The sequence below is a fragment of the Cynoglossus semilaevis genome, chromosome 16, assembly GCF_000523025.1.
Source record: "Cynoglossus semilaevis isolate Cse_v1.0 chromosome 16, Cse_v1.0, whole genome shotgun sequence".
Classification (NCBI taxonomy): Eukaryota; Metazoa; Chordata; class Actinopteri; order Pleuronectiformes; family Cynoglossidae; genus Cynoglossus; species Cynoglossus semilaevis.
This window is the reverse complement of record NC_024322.1, coordinates 16,947,592-16,951,697: the sequence shown is the minus strand read 5'-3', so window position 1 is coordinate 16,951,697 and position 4,106 is coordinate 16,947,592. Positions and strand designations below refer to the sequence as shown.

At 45.4% G+C, this 4,106-nt stretch overlaps 1 protein-coding gene across 2 annotated transcripts in view; it reads left to right on the top strand.

Moving 5' to 3' along the window:
* tmeff2a (transmembrane protein with EGF-like and two follistatin-like domains 2a) overlaps nt 1–4,106 on the top strand; it is an 84,855-nt gene that overhangs the window by 67,680 nt on the left and 13,069 nt on the right. The window lies entirely within an intron of this gene.

Sequence of the window (4,106 nt, the reverse complement as noted above, 5' to 3'; positions counted from 1 at the left end):
GACCTCCCTGCAGTAGAGGGCGCTAACCCTCCTTTGACCACAGTGTCAGTTCAGTTACTTCAGATTCAAAACAGACAGTGAACGCAGCAGGTTTCAGTTTTTGAACAATCGTCTGCGTGACTTTAATCCCGTCTCTTTAATCTGGGTTTAAGTGAAAAAGTTGAATTTCCTTCTTAATGGAGTTCATCTGAATTATCAGCAGTCCTACAGGCAGCAGTGCGGTACTGCACGCGTCCAGTTCCGTTCTGTCGTCGGCCGTGACCACAGGATGATGGGAGTCCAGAAAAACAGCTTGACCTAAATTCCTCAGACTCTGTAAATGTTCCTAATTTTTTTCTAATTTGTCTTTAATGTAACGTTTTTCTTCGTGGTCTGAACTTGAGCTGAAGAGAAAATGGACGAAGTCGACAAGAGACGGAGCGGCCGTCGGGAGGGGAGGACGAAAAGACGGTGGGAGGGAATAATGGATGTGGTGAAGGAGGGGGGTGTAACAGTAGAGGAGGCAGGAGATCGAGTGTAGACGGGGGCGGATCGTCTGCTGTGGCGCCCCCTAAAGGAGTGAAAAAAATACTTTGTTTAATCAGAGACGGCAGTACAAACGTCCTGTGTTTGGTCTTTCACTGAGACTCTGCTCTGTCGCGCACACATTATTGCCCTGATTCATTGAGTCGTTTACGTCACGGAGGAGAAGTTGGAGAGGAACCCAGTGTCTCCTCGTCCGCCTGGTGGCTGACAAATGACTTTGCAGGGGGAAAACAAAAAGCAGCCGAAATTCAATCGCGGCCTCTGTCGTCAGCCTCATTTGTCATCTTTTCAATATTGATGTCCATTATGTTTATGGATCATTCTCTGGCTCAGCTCACCCTGTCTGATCAGCCACTTGGGGCAGCGGCCCGTTGATAATGTCATTTTATATGATGGCTTTCATGGTTTAATTGTCGGCGTAGTCGTTTTTTAATGGAGCTCCCTGCACTAGTCAAAGATTACATCTGAGATCGGGGGAGCCTTCAGACTGTGTGCACCAGCAGCGGCGTGACGCTAATGTGATGTGACCGTAGCATAGATTCTGCATCATCATCCCGGGCCATTATCTACTATTGGGCTCACGTTTATCGCTTCCTGTATTACCTTTCATGGTTCACATGTCGGCTTACTGGAAAAAAAAAAAAAAAAAACATGGCACAGTACAATTAATCACGGCTGCCAATAGACATAATTTTGTTTTGCTGCTTTGGTACAGAGCGTTACAGGCTCTTTAGGAACAGTCAATGCAATCGAGTCATGTAGTCTATTAAAATCCACACGCTCTCCGAGGCTACGCCGCTCCGTGAAGACGTGTCACAGAGCGGTGTGTGTGTGTGTGTTTCAGTCAGAGGCTGGACTGAAGCTGGATGATTATTGGGTTTGCAGTGCGAAGGCGCAAAGTCAAAAAGTTGTCAGGCAGACGCTGCTGATTTCTGATGTTAATGAGTGAAACCGGTTCAGACTGGTCTCTGACGGAGGGAGAAAAAAAAGTATCTGAGTTTGTAAATAAAGATTTGGAACGGAGGGAATATTGGACTGGGAATTGATGAGAAAAAATCAATAACTGATGACTGAGGAGATTGATACGGTATCGTAATGAAATATCGCGACATATTGACGTATTATTTTTTGACACTTCCACAGTGCAGTATGTAACAATACATAAAAATGACATGACAACCTGTTATTTTTTTTCCACAGTGCAGTATGTAACAATACATAAAAATGACATGACAGCCTGGGGACGCTAGCTACAACAGTCCTGGTACAGACACCAGAGCCAACGTTAGCAACAATAGCCCTGGAACAGACACCAGAGCTAACCAGAGAGGAAGGAGAAATAAAGGTGGAAATGAGAAGGAAGGGAATGCAGACGAGAAAAACACAGCGGAAAAACTGAGGCGAGAAGAGGGGCAGAAGACCAGATGAGGGCTATTAACAACGGAGAACAAAAGAAGAATAAATGAAAGCGATTCCTTTTCTCCGACCTTCTCTGTGTTCAAAGTGTGTTCAATGGCAAACGGTGATTATTAACCAAATGAGTCTCTTGATTAACTTACTGTTGTGTAACGGAAAAAGGGCTGATGGCACTTTCAGCAGTGTGTCCAGTTTTTAATTAGATCACGGAGATGCCTTTTAAAGCTTTAGCGCCCTAAAGGAGGGTTTATTGGACCATAAAACTAGAAGATATTTATTCCAGTGTAATTCAGTGTTTGTCCATAATTAACTTCAAACTCGTCGTCATCCCTGGTTGACGTATCTCTGATAGTTTTTAATCCTCTGGTAAACACTGGAGTTCACGATTATATTTGCTTTATTCAAAGGTCTGTTTATTGATCTGTCAGAATGAACTCCTCTTAATTAAAGACATAATTAACATTAAAAACAGTCGCTCTCTCACTCAGTTAAGATGTTGATTTTACACACAAAAACAAATCTGTACTACACAATACTTTCATGGTACTCGAGGGTCGGTGCATGTGCAGTACTGCAGCAGTACCTCAGCTGGTACTGACAGTGAATGTCCTTGTGGTCGGAGAGTGAAACTACAGGTGACATTTAATTATCTTCATCTTCTGATCAGTTTCTTCCGTTTCAACGTCAACGCTGCGTCTTCGTCGGTTCGTATTTGTTAACTGGTCTTTGACCTCCCTCAATATCGTCATTTTTTTTTTCGTCTCTAATGAGTCTGTGACGCCGTGTTCTGGTACCGATGGTGTGTGTGCGACCCAAACTCTTGGGTTCCTGCTGGACCTCGGTGCTGGACCTCGGTGCTGGAGTGGTGTTTGGTTTTGTTGAGCTCAGGTTTGATCAGGAGCGGAGACAGATGGTGGCGCCATCACTCATGCAGCTCATTATTTTTAATTAGCTCCACCTTTACCATGTAGTAGCACACACCACTGTTAGCTGGTGTGTGTGTGTGTGTGTGTGTTCACACACTCAGCTCCTGCTCCGTAACTCTCCGTCCTCGGGGCTGCGTTCTTTCACTCATTTGTTGTGAAATGAAAATGTTTCCAGCCTGATGTTGGTTTTGATTCTAAAATGATACACGTGAATATTCACTCTAAGGCTAGCCCTCGGTGCACGCTAACCCGACGCGGCGGGCTCCCTGCCAACGCGGTCCTGTCGTCTTTCCAGTCCTTTGACCTGACGCTGAGGCTGTGAATACAAAACGTACATCGAACCACCTGACTAAAGCCGTTCAGCATTCACAGGACACAACCTCAGCGCCAACACCTGCAGCTTCAGGCGCTGCTTCAAAAGACAAAAAAGAAAAGAAAGAAACGGCAAGATGTTAGGAAGGAGCTCAGTGTTCCCAGGAACGGAGGTTTTCAATTTTCACAGGCTGCGTTACGATTTCAGACACACACAGGAGATGAATGGAGCTGTTTTAGAACCCGACCCTACGTTAACAAAAACCCCGAACTCCGAGTTACGTTGACGAGCTTTGAGTCAAAGTCAAAAAAGGAAAGTGAATTCCACCGACTTTGACCTTAAAAACCTTTAAAAAAGTCCAAAGGCTCCGCAGCAGAGACTCAGGTTAATAAAGTTTTTCCAACGTATTCAGCATGTCGTGTGGGATTACGAAAAAAAATAAAGTTTCAGGAAGGGAAATGAAAAAGGCAACACCGGGCGGGGGATTTGATGGCAACAGTGAGGGTGTCTGCGTCGGGCAGATTAAAGATATGAAATGAAAAAGACGCCAAATCCAAACCCTTTGTCTTATTTTCTTAACTTGTCCTCGCAGGCCCTCCAAAATTACAAAGAATAGAGCCGGTCTGATTGAGAAAGAGCCCGGGGGATGAAGAGGAAGTGAGAGTGTGCAGAGACTGAAGACGTCTTCTGCGATAGGAGAATCCAATCTGAGATTGGACAGATTGCCTTTTTCTCCCCCCTCTCCCCCATTGGCAGCTCATGAGGCGTTATATGCACTGGCGCGGTCCCTGAGCCGTCATAAGCCTGACGCCAACACCCACCACCGAGGAGTCGCGGCACTTACAGGGCGAGAAAATCATCCAGATGAAATAAAAGAGGGACTCCAAAAAGATCAGAGGGGATTGGAGTGATAGATGAGACCCAGG